We start from the raw sequence: 15452 nt of genomic DNA, 5'->3' as shown, positions 1-15452 counted from the left end.
AACTCATAAATGTCCGGTTTTCTACTCGATACTGAATACTAAATAGATGTCCAATATTGTTTCTTCTAATTTCGCACCATCCGTATGAACACCAGGCACTCAACAAGGTATTTTCGTAGTATTTTGGTTCTGGTTTTGGAAGTTTACGATTTAGTGGGCTATTTTTTTTCTAGCGGGGTTTTTTTTTAATTAGCGTTTTTTTTATTTTTTATTAGCTTTTTTTTTATTTAGCGGGCTTTTTAATTAGCCGGCTTTTTTTACTATTGTTTCCTTTTTTTATGCCCTTGAGCTGTCTCCTTTGTTGTAAAAAGAAAAAAAAGTTGAGTCGAGCTGTAGAACTTTAAACTTTCTCATCCCATACAACTATACTAAACCATCATAGCATCTCACTTTCAAGATCTAATTTACTTTCATTTTCTGTCTTTTATCCTCCGAGAGGCAGTACCAGGATGTTCAATATTTGGATCCTCTTTATCTGTAATACTATAAGCCCTGTAACGTGTCCCGGAGTAATTGGTTCTTACCCCGGTAGCTGCGGGGATCATGTTTCTTAAAGGTCCCTCTAAGCGAGAAAAATTAGAAAAAATCATCACTCACACAAACCACTTCATAACATATACCAAAGCCTTTGTGATTAGTTTATGCATCATCTATTTTTGGGGGTTTATATCATGGCAAAAATTCGGCCCGTCGCTGGTTCATGGTAAAGCCACAAATTTGCCCCGTCGCTGGTTCATGGTAAAGCCACAAATTTGGCCCGTCGCTGGTTCATGGTGGAGCCACAAATTTGGCCCGTCGCTGGTTCATGGTAAAGCCACAAATTAGGCCCGTCGCTGGTTCATGGTAAAGCCACAAATTTGGCCCTTCGCTGGTTCATGGTAAAGCCACAAATTTGGCCCGTCGCCGGTTCATGGTAAAGCCACAAATTAGGCCCGTCGCTGGTTCATGGTAAAGCCACAAATTTGGCCCGTCGCTGGTTCATGGTAAAGCCACAAATTTGGCCCGTCGCTGGTTCATGGTAAAGCCACAAATTAGCCCCGTCGCTGGTTCATGGTAAAGCCACAAATTTGGTCCGTCGCTGGTTCATGGTAAAGCCACAAATTTGGCCCGTCGCTGGTTCATGGTAAAGCCACAAATTAGCCCCGTCGCTGGTTCATGGTAAAGCCACAAATTTGGCCCGTCGCTGGTTCATGGTAAAGCCACAAATTAGCCCCGTCGCTGGTTCATGGTAAAGCCACAAATTAGCCCCGTCGCTGGTTCATGGTAAAGCCACAAATTTGGCCCGTCGCTGGTTCATGGTAAAGCCACAAATTAGCCCCGTCGCTGGTTCATGGTAAAGCCACAAATTTGGCCTGTCGCTGGTTCATGGTAAAGCCACAAATTTGGCCTGTCGCTGGTTCATGGTAAAGCCACAAATTTGGCCCGTCGCTGGTTCATGGTAAAGCCACAAATTTGGCCCGTCGCTGGTTCATGGTAAAGCCACAAATTAGCCCCGTCGCTGGTTCATGGTAAAGCCACAAATTAGCCCCGTCGCTGGTTCATGGTAAAGCCACAAATTTGGCCCGTCGCTGGTTCATGGTAAAGCCACAAATTTGGCCCGTCGCTGGTTCATGGTAAAGCCACAAATTTGGCCCGTCGCTGCTACCGGAATATCCACCACAGGCTCAAGGGTCAATGGAACGAAAATAACCAATAGGGCCACGCGCAGCTATACCGTAAATAACCACCAAGGCCACGCGCAGCTATACCGTATGTTTCCAACGTTACCTTTACGGCTATATACTGTAATCTGTACCCGAATGTAACTCACCGATAAAAAAGAAAACATAAAACGATATTTGGAGCTTGTGCAGATATATGAAACGAGGAAAGGGAAGACTGAATAAGACGGATGCAAAAAAAAAAAAAAGATGAATAGTAACATGAAAGGCGAAGGTGTACTAAACCACAAAAAAAGACAAGGGAAGGGGGAGGGACCTACGCACGCACACACACACAGCCCCCTGCCCCCCCTAACATACACTTCCCACCCACGGTAACTGGAAGGGAGGATATGAATTCAAGGAAAACCAATTAAAACCAGCAAAGCGGATGAGGAACTGATATTTGCTCCTGGACTTCGCCATTCACACACACACACACACACACACACACACACGCACACACACACACATATATCCACACATACAAACAATCTCGCCCCTCCCACTCATCTCCCTCTCCCTCTGCACACATATTACCCCCAATCTCCAATCTCCACAGCTACTCGGAAAAATTCGGGTCCGTTTGAGCGAGGCGCGAGCGAGGACGAAGAAGACGGCAGCGCAGGCGACACAAAGAACGAGTCAAGGAATGCAGGTTATTTATCGACTACACACACACACACACACACACACACACCATTGATAAGACCGTACAGAGAGAGGGTTGCCGGATAGTCTTATTTTGCGGCTTTATACTTTCTCCCTCCCTTAAGAATGACTTTTAAGAATATATCATTAAAAGGTTTCATTAGTATTGTGTGTTTGTGTGTGTGTGTGTGTGTGTGTGTGTGTGTGTGTGTGTGTGTGTGTGTGTGTGTGTGTGTGTGTGTGAAAGGGAAGGAGGAAGTGAAGGAGAGAAAGGGAAGAGGAAGGAAGTGGAGAAGGAAGAGAAGGGGAGAGAAGAGAGGAAAGAGAAGAAAATAAACACACCACAAAGTTTCTATCATTGACAAAGTGAGGGAAGAGGAGGAGAAAGAGGAGGAGGAGGAGGAGGAGGATAAGGAGGAAGAGGAGAACGAAGTGGATGCGGAAGAGGATGAAGAGAAGGAAGAGGAAGCGGAAGAAAAGATGGGAGAGAAGGAGGAGAAGGAGGAAGACAACCAGGAAGAGGAAGGAAAAAGAGTAAAAGGGAAAGAACCAAAGAGAGGAAGAAGAAAATGATGCAAACGAGGAGTAGGAGGCGGAAGAGGAGTAGGAAGAGAAGGAGGAGGAGGAGGAGGAGGAGGAGGAGGAGGAAGAGAAACAAGAAGGAGAAGGAAAAAATGAGTAAAATAAGAAAGAAAACTATGGAAAGGAAGAAGGAAGCGATGGGGATAAGGAGCAGGAGGAAGATGCGGAGGAGGAGAAGGAAGAGAAGGTGGAGGAGGAAAAGAAAAAGTATGGGAAAGAGAAAGAAGAATAACAGTAGAAAGAAGAACGAAAAAGAGAAAGAGGGAAGGTGTGCGAATGAGGGATAGGAAGCGGAAGACGAGTAGAAGAAGAAAGAGGAGGAGGAGGAGAAGGAGGGGAGAAACAGAAACACGAGGATGAGAAAGACAACCAAAAGAAGAAGAAAAAAGACAAAGGAGAAGAGGAAAGATATATGATTGAGGAGGAGGAGTAGAAGGCAGAAAAGGAATACGGAGAGAAGAAGGAAAAAGAGGAGAAGAAAGAAGGGTAGAAGGAGAAAGAATAAAACAAGAGAGGAAGAGAAAAGGAAAAAGATGAAACAGAGAAGTAGGAAGCAGAAGAGGGAAAGGAAGATTAGTAAAAGAAACAGGAAGGGGAAGAGAAAAAAAGAAGGAAAAAAAGAGAAAACAGAGGGAAAAGAATGAGAAGTACAATGGAGGAAAAAAAAAAGAAAGAGGAAGAAGGGAAGACCACCTAAGGCACCTAGAGACACCTGACCCAAAGTGGAAGGAAGGGCAGGAAGAGAGGAGGAGGAGGAGGAGGAGGAGGAGGAGGAGGAGGAAGAGGAGGAGGAGGACGAGGAGGAAGGAGGTGCAGCATGGTGGAAGTGGAGGAAGCTCACACTTCGATGGATGTGAAAGACCCGCCCGGAGGTAAGGGGAGAATAGGGGAGAAGAGGAGGAGGAGGAGGAGGAGGAGGAGGAGGAAGACAAGGAAGAGGGGGGGGGAGGAGGAAGAGGGGGAGAGAGAAAGAGAAACAGAAAAAACTATAAGAAACGATACATGAAAAAAAAGAGGAAAACAAATAAACGAGAAAGGGAAAGGAGAAGAAGAGGAGGAGGAGGAGGAGGAGGAGGATGGTAGAGGAGAGGAGAGGAGTTGAAAGGGAGAAAGAGACTAGAAGAAACGATAAATGAAAAGAAAAAAAGAGGAAAACAAGCAAAAGGAAAATGGAAAAGAAGGAAAAAAAGGAAGGGGAAGAAAGGAAGGGAGGAGAAGAGGAGGAGGAGAGGAGGGCAGAAGAGAAGAGAGAAGAGAAAGACCATAAGAAACGATAGAAGAGAGGAAAGAAAGAAGGAAAACAAATACAAGAAAAAGATAAAAGGAGGAAGAGGAGAAGGAGGAAGAGGAAGAGAAGGAGGAGGAGATGAAAGAAGCTAATGAAGGATAAAAAGAGAGACGTCAAAACTAAGGAGACAGAAGATTGTAGAAGAAGAATGGGAGACGAGAAGGAGGTCAGGGAAGCAAGGAAAAAAAAAAGGAGGACCAAAAAAGGAAAAGACGAAGAGAAAGATATTACAAAGAGAGACGAGAATAAGGAGACACGGGATAAAGGAAGAGATAAAGGAAGAGGAAGAGAAGGAAAGACAAAAAGAAAGATAATACAAAAAGACAAGGATAAGAAAAACTGGATAAGGAAGAGAAGGAGCATGAAGAAATAGAGGAAGAGGAAGAGGAGGAGGAGGAGGAATAAGAGAAATATGCTGCCGGGAAACATGGAAAAGAGGAAAATATAATGAAAAATGGGAAAAATAAAACAAATATAAGAATGGAAAGCGAAGAGAAGGAAAAAAGAAGATGGTTGGAGGATAAATAAAAAACTTGCTAACTGGAAAGAAAAGAAGAGCAAAGAAAAAAAATAATATCAGGGAAGAAATAATGAAAATAAATATAAGAATGAAAAAGGAGGAAGAAGAAAAATAAATTGATAAGGAAAGAGAAGGAAACAAGGAAACAAGAAAAAAAAACAAGGAAAAAATAGGAAAGATGGAAAGAATAGAACCAATAAAAGAAGAAAAAAGGGAGAAAGGAAAAAAAAAAAGAATTAGACGCTTCAGAAAATTACCTGCATTGCCGCGCCTCTCACCTGCCCTAACCTAACCTGACCCAGTTCCTCGCGATCACCCCCTTTCTCGCTTTCTTTCTTTCTTTCTTTCTTTTTCTTCTCCCTAAATCTCTCATCTTTTGTCTCCTCCTCTTCGTTTTTTATTTTTTCTTACTGTACCGTCATTCCTTTACTTTCTCCTCCTCTTCCTCCTTCTTTTCCTCTTCGTCTTCGTCTTCGTCTTCTTCCTTCCCTTTCCTCCTCCTTCTAATCCTCCTCTTTCTTCTACTTTCTCGTTCTCGTCCTCATCGTCCTTCTCCTTTTCTTCTTCCTTCTCCTCCTCTTCTTCCTTCCATTTCTTCATCCTCCTCCTCCTCTCGTCCTCCTCTCCATCCTCGTACTCCTCCACTTCCTCCTGATGCTCCTGCTCTCCTCCTCCTCCTCCTCCTCCACTCGTTCCCTCCACCTCCATTGTCTCCTAAAGATTTGTGGAAGAAGTGGGTTCTTATCGATTGGAACTGAAGTTAACTTGGAGAGGAAGTCAGGAGGGAGGGAGGAAGGGAGGGAAGGAGAGAGAGAGAGCAGAGAACCAACAGGAAGGAGTTGGATTAAGGAGTATTTTTTCTCTCTCTTTCTCTCGATTTTTAAGGTTTGGTTATTTTGAGCCGAAAAAAAAAGGTATGGTGGAGAAAAAGTGTAAAAATGTAAAAAGGATGAGTGAAAGTGAGAAAATAATGCAAAAAAAATAATAATGGAAAAGTGTAGCTACTAGAAAACAGCAGAAAGGAAAAGACAAAAAGAGGAATGAAAAGTGAGGGAAAAATATGGAAAAAGGATGTTGAGGAAAAGGAAAATGATCAAACTGTAATGGAAAGTGTTTTGAATGGGAAAAAAATAGAGGAAAATAAAGAAAAGAGAGAACGAGAGTAATTATTCAAGATGAGAGGGAAAATACTGTGAAAAAGAGGAATTATATAAAGAAATTGGCTATGAGGAATAAATGTAGAAGAAAAGAAAGCAGGAATGAATGGGAGAAAGATAGAAATAAATGAAAGAAGCAAGGAGGGAGAAATACGAGAAAAATAAAGAAAGAGGGAAAGAAAAAGAAAGAAAAAGTATAAGAAAGAGAACGATAATTACTGCAGATCAAGAAAGAAAAAAAACATGAAAGGAAGAAAGAAAAAGAAAGTCAGAAAATCAGAAAAAAAGTAAAGCAAAAGAAAGAGAAGAAAAGAAAGGGATATAAAAAGCAAGAAAAAGAGTAAAACGAATATAATTGTAAAAAAAGAATGAATGAAAGAGATTTGAAGGAGAGGAAGAACAAAAAATGAATGATGAAAGAAAGAAATGGGAAAAAAAATGTAAAAACAGAATATAATCATTGAAAAAAAGAGAGGAGAAAGAGATCTGAAGTAGAGGAAAAATACAAGTAAAATAGATAAAGAAAGAGATGAGAAAAAATAATAAAAAAACGAATATAATCATAGACAAAAAGAAAGGAAAAAAGAGATTTGAAGGAGAGGAAAAAAATAATAGAGGAAAAAAAAACGAATGTAATTATAGAAAAAAAAAGAAAAAAAAGATCTGAAGGAGAGGAAAAAAATGAATAGAGGAAGAAAGAAAAGAAAAAAAAGAAAATGAAAAAAACCGAGTGTCATCATAGAAAAAAAAGAGAAAAAAATATCTGAACGAGAGGAATAAAATGAAAAGGAAATGGAAAGTTCTGGCAAAGAGGACACCAGCTGACTGGAGTCCTATTTATTTCTCTCTCGTCTAAAGTTGATCGAGTGGGCTTATTAAATTTAAAAGTTTCTCCTCTCCTCCTCCTCCTCCTCCTCCTCCTTCTTTTCATCCTCTTTTTTTTCCTTCTTCCATCTTCCCTTCTCATCCTTTACGTTCTAATCCTCCGTGTTCTCTTTCTCTCCTTATTTCGTCTCCTTCCTCCTCCTCCTCCCTCTTTTCACCCTCTTTCTTCTCCTTCTTCCTTCCTCCCTTCTCATCCTTTACCTTATAATCCTCCGTGTTCTCTTTCTCTCCTTATTTCGTCTCCTTCTTCCTCCTTTTCCTCCTCCTTCTCTTTCTGCATCTCCTACTTCTCCATCTTTTCTTTCTTTTCTTTCTCCTGCTTATTCTTCTCCTCTTTCTCTTTAGTCTTTTTCCAACTCCTCTTTCTCCTCCTTTTCCTATGTCTTCTCCTTCTTTTGTTTCTCCTTTTCCTCTTTCTCCTCCTTCTTCTTCGTCTTCATTGGTCTTTTTCTTCCTCCTCTTTCTCCTCCGTTTACTCTGTCTTCTTCTTTTGCTTCCTCTCCTCTTTCTCCTCCTCCTACTCCGTCTTCTCACCCTTCTCTTTCTTCTTTTTCCTCTTCCCCTTTCTCATCTTCCGTCTATTCCTTCTCTTCCGTCTTCCTCTTCCTCTTCGTCTCTCTCCTCTTTCTCCAACTTCTATTTTTCTATTTCAACTTTCTCTTTTTTTATATTTTTCTTTTGTATTTCGCTCTAATGACATCTTTCATCTTTTTTCTTTTTCTTTCTTTCTTTCTCTCTAATTTATACTGCTTTCATACCCATTTCACTATCTTCTTTTCTTTTATTTATTTTTCTTATTTCCTGCCTTGCGATCGTTAACTTTCTTCTCTCTCCCTTTCTTTCTTTCTTTCTTTCTTTCTTTCTTTCTTTCTTTCTTTTGTTGCTTTATCACTCCATGTCCTTCTATCTTAATTCTTATCTTCTTTCTTTCTTCTCTCTTACTCCTTGCCTTCAAACTTACTCTTTTTCTTTCTTTTCTCTATTTTTTTTTCTTAATTCCAACTTCCTACTCTCTTTCTTTCTTTTGTTTTATACTTTCTTTCTTTCCTTCTTTCTGTTTTATATCTTACTCCCTGCCTTCCTACCTTATTCTCTCTCTCTCTCTCCCTTCCCTCCTTCCCTTCCCTCCTTCCCTTCCCCGCTCCCATCCCCTCTCTCTACTCCCTTCCGTCTCTCTCCCCTCCCCCTCCCCCCCCTCTCGACATTACATAATCCGTGGGACGCGTCGACAACAAGCCAGGAAGCCCTTAGACGGGAGAGAGAGAGAGAGAGAGAGAGAGAGAGAGAGAGAGAGAGAGAGAGAGAGAGAGAGAGAGAGAGAGAGAGAGAGAGAGAGAGAGAGAGAGAGAGAGAGAGAGAGATGCTGTAACAGAGAGAACGATGACGGATGGATAGATAGATAAATAGATAGATAGACGTAGAGATAGAGAGGGAGAAAATAATAACACCAAAACACGTATAACAAAAAGAGAAAAAAAATAACTACGAAAAAAGAGGAAGAAATGTTAGTATATAAATAGAATAAATATAAATATCTATAGAGAGATTAATGGGAAGGCCAAGACAGAGCGATAAAAAACCCATAATGAATAGAAAGAGGAGGAGAAGGAGGAGGAGGAGGAGGAGGAGGAGGAGGAAGAGGTTCAGCAAAATGAGGAGAGGGAAACAGGAAAGAAGGGAAGGTGGAGGTGGAAGCGAAGGAGATAAATAAGGACGAAAGAGAGGGCGGAGAGAGATAAAGAAGACGAAGAATAGAATGAGGAAGAAGAGGAGGAGGAAAAGGAGGAGAAGCAGGAGGAGGAATAATAATATAAATGAAACTAGAAGCAGATAAAGGAGAAAGAAAACAAGAAATAAGAGAAAAGAACAGTAAAATAACGGAAAGAAGATGACATAACAAGGAGATGAAGAAGGAAACAAAAAGAATGGGAGGAGGAACAGAAAAAGAAAGCAAATTAGGAGAAAGAGAGAAAGAAAGAGGAACAATAAGGAAAAGAGAAGAAGTACGAGAAAAAGAAAGATGAGGAAAGAGGAGGACGAGGAGATGGCGGAAGAGGAGAAACACACAAGAGGTGGAGAATAAAATAAATCGAAGTATTAGAAAGAAAAGTGGAATAGAAAGGAAAAAGAAGAGAAAGGGGGGAAGGAGGAGGAAGCAGAGGAGTCAGGGAAGGCGTTCTTTAGGATCCAAATCGATGCCTGAGACACTAATTCTAACCCGCGGCTGAAACTTCCAATGCGCGCTGAAGCAAAAATCTTGTTATCGCTGACCACCGCGAGCCTCCAGACACACGACGCTTCTAATGAGAGGCGGGACCAAGGTGACTCCCTCCCTCCCTGGCCATCGTTTTTCATTGCCTCCTATCCTCAGACGCTCGCGGCTCTCACACCAGCTATTTCCAAAGGCTACAAAGGGAGTGTTTCTTTACGTTGATGGCGCAGAAGCCTTATCAAACTACCCCTAGGCTCATAAAACTACCAATTGTTCATAGGCCTGTATACTCTAGAAGCCTTAAGTTCTCACCAACAATTTTCAAAGGCTACAAAGAGGATTAGTCGGGTTCTTGTGACTGTTTCTTTACGTTGATGGTGCAGAAGCCTTGTCAAACTACCCCTAGGCTCATAAAACTATCAATTGTTCATAGGCCTGTATTCTCTAGAAGCCTTAAGTTCTCACACCAACAATTTTCAAAGGCTACAAAGAGGATTAGTCGGGTTCTCGTGACTGTTTCTTTACGTTGATGGCGCAGAAGCCTTGTCAAACTACCCCTAGGCTCATAAAACCACCAATTGTTCATAGGCCTGTATTCTCTAGAAGCCTTAAGTTCTCACACCAACAATTTTCAAAGGCTACAAGGGAGATTAGTAAGGTTCTTGTGAGTGTTTTCTGACGTTCATATAAATTAATCACAGAGCTCAAAAAACTACCCATGGAACTACAATATCACAACCTCTACGAACGCCTTATCAAATGTGGGTGTATGAGCTCCGAAATGTTTGAGAATATCGGATCTGTGAGGTTTGCCGATGCTGGTTCCTTGCTATATATGGTTCTTATCTTGCTTGGCTTTACTGTTGTTTTCTGTTCTAATTTCGTACGTGGTGAGTAAATTCGAGCATCGACTACAATATATACGCGTTGTTCCTTATTCTGGGTGGAGGAGGTTGTGTTCAGGCCACTTGGAGCTTGTTTTGTTAGGAGTGGAGGTATTGGCTTATGACTGAACTCTAGAGCTCCTTCCTTACTGTGTGATAATGTAACGTCTTAACCCAGTTTTCTCTTCTTCCTCTATTGTTTCCGCAGTAACTATGATGTTTTTGGGAGCCTCGCCGTGAGTGTGGCCGCGGGGAATCTCTACCCAGCATGGCAGTGTGGTGCTAAGGGACAGTTTTTAAACTTCTCGGCGCCCAAGCACATATACATTTGACAAGGCTTTCGTAAGATTTCTGAGTATTTCTAAAGGCATTTTTATGACCCTGGTGGTAGTTTGACTCATCTTCTGTACCACGAACCTAAAGCACATACATTTGACAAAGCTTTCGTAGGATTTCTGGGTATTTCCACAGGCACATTTTGACACTAGTGGTAGTTTGACCCTTCTTCTGCACCATGAATCTAAAGCACATTGACAAGGCTACCGTAGGATTTCTGTGTATTTCCATGGATACTTTTATGACCTTGGTGGTAGGCTGACCCTCCTTCTGTACTATTAACTTAAAAAAACACTCATTGCAAACCGATTAATCTCCTTTTTGGCTTCTGGAAATATTTAATGTGAGGAACGAACGCGTCTGAGAACACCGACCTAATAAGTGTGCCGTGGGTCCGCCAGGTGGAAGGAAGGTGTCTTTGGGTGACGCCTTGATCCCCAGTGCCAACCTAACCATCTCCCGGGGCGTCGAGGCCTCGGTGGAGCGACACGAGCCATGGATAACATACCACGCAGATCGGTTCGAGGTCACATCTGGATCATAAAATACCACCCTTTTTTAGTTTATATTTGCGTCTCTTCTCTCTCTCCCCCTCACAGAAAAGCTAAATAATGTCTTTCCTGTATTTTCTTTTCTTACTAGTAGTATAATAAAAATAACTAAATAATGTCTTTCCTGTACCTTTTTATCTCCTCTTTACTTTCTGACAGGTTCTCTTTCTTTTTTTATGCGTTTCTTTCCTTGTTTCGCTCGTCTCAAGAAAGTTAAGTCTTATTTATGCATTTCGCCCTTCATTCAGTACATAATTGGGTCGCTTCCCCCTATAATACAAACTAAAAAAATGTCTGTCTTGTATCTTTTTTCTCCTCTTTACTTCCTGACAGGTTCTCTTTCTTTTTTTTTTATGCATTTCTTTCCCTGCTTCGCTCGTCTCAAGAAAGTTACGTCTTAATCTCTTTTACCAATTAGCTCATATTGTGCACGACTTCGCGGAGTTGTTTGTTGGTGGAACTTGTAAATTAATGTCGGAGGGAAAAAGAGTGCGTGGAAGTGAAGACAGAGCGTGTGTTTTTGTCTTTATCTCCATGACTAGGTAGCTATTTCTTTTACTTCCCGAGCACGTGTTTTTTTTTTGTTTTGTTTTCTCTCACACCGACGAAGTACAGGACGATTTTTTTACATTATCAAAAAGAATGTGGCAAAACTGTGAATCCCTCTCTTTCTCGTTTCTCGTCTCGTCTCTCTCTCTCTCTCTCTCTCTCTCTCTCTCGTTTTTCCATTTTTTTTTGTCTTTCGTTCTTTCTTTCTTTTTTTGTCCGTCTCTTTCTATTTTTTGTCTCTCTTCTTCTCTTTTCTTCTCTATCTATTTTCCCATCCATCTATCTATCTATCTATCTATCTATCTATCTATCTCTATATATCTGTCTCTCGTGCATCATCACCCCGACGCCATCACGGGTACCGGTTGGCGTGGCTTGATAACAACTGTTCTTATGGTAATCACTTCGCTCAGTAATACTCGGCGTTCGAAAGCCTGGACGTGAAGGTCAACAAGCCAATCGCCGCCGCCTCTCCACGCACGCCCACCTGTCTTTACGTTGGCCCTAATTAGTGGCTCCACCTGCCACGCACGCCTACCCCCGCCAATTTGGGCCTTTAAAGTATGCATGTAATGTCTGGCTGGTTTACAGGTCCACACTTTTTCCAGCATAGAATTTTTACTCTCTGCGTTTATTAATAGAAATTTTGTTTAGAAGTGATGTTTTAGTTGAACGAGTTGCTGCAATTAGATTACTTTCCATCAAGTCCTTCAAAGCATCTTGTGTCAACTCAGTATTGTATGTAGGGATAAACTGCACATGAATTAATTTTACGTATTTCAGCTTTCAACCAAAGGAGACTGATTGACCCTATTTTATCCCTAGCTATTTGTTAACCCCTTATTAACCCCCCAAGCCATTTGTCGACCCTTTGAATAATCCTTTAGACCCTTGGGGCTTATATGGACCACCCCTGGCAACCTCCGATCTAGTTGCTGCAATTCAGATTAGTTTCGTCATATTCCTTTAGTCTCTCGCCGTGTGTAATCTGTACTTACAACACTTCGCCCGGAGCGGGTGGCGGCGCCGCTCCTCGTCTGCATCACGGAATTGAGGCAACAGAGACAACGTCTTTCGTTCGTGTAATCACCGAGGAAAACTGTCTCAACGAGCTCACAAGGTTATCCCGAGGCAAAACTCCAAGGAAAGGAAGGCGTGCAAGGACGAGGCTGACGGTCGGAAATTCTTCATTATCAACTTAGCGTCGGAGGAAAAAGCAAGTCAAACAAAACCTCGGGTCGGGTCAAATTCAGTAAACAAGACCTGCTGACGTGGCCCTTTGGGTTCAGGTCTCGAAATGTAGAAAATACGTCGCAGCTAAAAATATGAGATTTGTTTAGACAGCTCCAGCCCCGCCCCCCTCGGGCCGCCCCCTCAGGCCCCGCCCCCCTCAGGCCCCGCCCCCCTCAAGCCACACCCCCTCAGGCCGCCCCCCGCCGTCATCCACCGGCCCGGGACGACCGCCGGGATGTGGGGAGAATAGGATAATATTAAATTTTGTTACTTCGGCGTAAAAAACATTTTCATTCCGATCCACCACGAGTAGAAAATCTTATTCAGCTTCAACGTCGTCTTCGGAAAGTTTAATTTGTTTCTATCGTATTGAAAAATATTATTATAATACTTCTAAAGTTGCTGAACTGGAATAGGAGGGAGGGAGGAAAGGGCGTGAGGGGGTGGGTCTGGGAAAGGGAAGGAAGAGAGAAAAAAAGTAGAGATGGTGAGGGAAAATGGAGACAGAGTGGGTGAAGGAGGGGAGAGTTTGTTCCGTTGTCCCCTCAGGCACGGTGACCATGTACTTAGGCCAATATTGAAGGGAAGGTTATATATATTTTTTAGAGCACACAGACTGACAGACAGACAGACCTAGACGGACGGAAAGACCCAGACAGACAGACAAACAAACACACACACACACACACACACACACACACACACACACACACACACACACACACGCCGCGGCCTCGCCTCCCCGGTACTTGGGCACGTCACCCCAGCCTACATTAACATACTCAAACAAGAAAAAAAGTTTGTAGAGAAGAAGTAGTCCTCCACGAAGTCAAGGCAGAACACAGTGTGGCGGGGGGGATGTACACGGGGAATAATGTAATAGCTGGGATGGATGACGTAAGGAAAGTAACGGATGGAACAGAACAACGAAATAAACTGTAATGAAAGTAGGCAGCGGTAATTTTGAAGAGAGAAAGAGTAGATTTGTTGTTGAGAGATTAAAACAGATATGAAAGCCTGAAGGGTAGGTAGGAGGCAGAGGAGGAGGAGGAGGAATGGGTGGAAGAGGGGGCGGCGAAAGAAGAGGATGAGGAAGAGGAAGAGACGGAGGTGGAGGTGGAGGAATTGGAGGAAGAAGAGAAGGCGTTCTTTCCGATCTTATTCCTTACTGAACGGAGTGATCGTGATGGCTTTAGCGAATGTGGTGATGGTGGTGATAGTGGTGAAGATGATGATGACGGAGTAACATTTGGAGTAAAAAAATCCTTAAACCCAAATAGCCCGCCAACAACTGTGATAATAATAATAATTCTTTCATAAGGAGAGTATCGGGACACCTCTCTTCCGATAAGGACCTCTCTTTTGGCCTCTCTTTAAACTCCCTTTTTTTATAGGGGGAGTGTTGAGCGGGCTTTTTTTTCTCATTATTACTTTTTTTTGCCCTTGAGCTGCCCCTTTACTGTAAAAAAAACAAAAATATAATAAAATAATAATATTAATACGTGGGAATATTTGGATAACCGCTTTAGTTTTGGAGGGTCTAGGACTACTACTACTATTACTACTACTACTTCTACTACCACTACTACTGCCTCCACAAGAAGTCACGCTCCTCCCTCCCTCCCTCCCTCCTCCTCTCTTGCCCCTTCTTCCCGCTAGGTGGCAGCACGCACAAGAGGCATCAGAAGGTACTCACATTTATAACGACTCTCTCACATAAGTCATGTTCGTGGGGAATGGGTTCAAAGTTTCCCGTTCCTGTGTAGTTGGTCTGAGTGTTGGGGCCGTCCTCATCTTGGCTATGAAGTTTGGGTAGTGACCTGTAACAGAGAGAAAGCCGGTGTTAGGAGTGATTGGCGGACACCTTGGATACAGCATCGAAATACAACCTGTAACAGAAAGAAGAGTAGGATTTATTGAGGAAAAATTCGATAGTGTGAGTTAGCTAAAGGGTGTTTGTAGTGAAAGTAAGGTCTGTAGACTAAATTAAATAGTGTATAGGAAGTGTTAGGGATAGCTTAGTTGTTTTAGGAGTTGTTTTTGGATAAGAAAAGGATAAGAATGGAGTTGTTATTTTCATTTATTAGAGGAAAAGTTGGAGGAGGAGAAGGAGGAGAAGGAGGGTTAGCGGCTCACCCATTCCTCCCCTCCTCTCATTCCCCTTTCCCTCTCCTCTCCCTTCTTCTCCCTTTCCCCTTCCACTTCAACTCTCCTTTCTATTTTTTTCTCTTTCCTCTTATTCCTCTTTCCTCTCTTCCCTTTTTGATTATTTTAAATACGAAGGGAGAGAACACTGGTTATAGGGAAGAGTATAGGTATGGGAGAGAGTAAGGGAAGGAATACATATATCATAATAGCGAATTTGGGTGCATAGGCCTATAAATCGACGTGGAGTTCTCTTTCTCTCCCCCTGTTTTTGTTTTTCTCGCTCTCTCGGGCAATGTAAAGAGAAAATAACAACAAAAACAATAATAATAATAATAATAATAATAATAATAATAATAATAATAATAATAATAATAATAATAACAACAACGAGGTCACCCGACGATACAGAAGGAGTGTCTCAGTAGGAAAGGTGTTGACGCCGCCAGGACAAAACACTGCGTCCCTGGAGGTGAGTTTGGCTTCGCGCGGAGGAGACGAGAAGGGAGGAGAGAGGGAGGGGAGAGGAGAGGAGAGGGGGATGAGAAGACATGTGCATCAGCCTAACTCTTCTTCTTCTTCAGTTTCTTCCTCTAATTCTTCTTCTTTTCTTTTTTTCTGTTCCTATTTTCTTGTTCTTCGTTTTTCTTCTTCTTCTTTTTGGTCTTCTTTTTCTCTTGTTCATAATCTTCCCACAGAACTTCTTTGGCTTTTTTCTTCTTCTTCTTCCTCCCTACGCAGTTTTTTCTTTTTCTTCTT

The 15452-nt window shown here is 42.2% G+C and overlaps 1 protein-coding gene across 1 annotated transcript in view; it reads right to left on the bottom strand.

Annotated features, from left to right (window-relative positions):
* The window catches only part of LOC126980990 (potassium voltage-gated channel protein Shaker-like), a 71032-nt gene extending 56665 nt beyond the window's left edge, over positions 1 to 14367 (bottom strand). Inside the window, exon 1 of the mRNA XM_050831530.1 lies at positions 14245 to 14367. The gene's annotated coding sequence lies outside the window, so the exon portion shown is untranslated. The remainder of the gene's footprint in view (positions 1 to 14244) is intronic.
* Positions 14368 to 15452: the final 1085 nt, after the last annotated feature.

The sequence above is a fragment of the Eriocheir sinensis genome, chromosome 46 (assembly GCF_024679095.1).
Source record: "Eriocheir sinensis breed Jianghai 21 chromosome 46, ASM2467909v1, whole genome shotgun sequence".
NCBI lineage: Eukaryota > Metazoa > Arthropoda > Malacostraca > Decapoda > Varunidae > Eriocheir > Eriocheir sinensis.
This window is presented reverse-complemented; position numbering and strand designations above follow the sequence as displayed.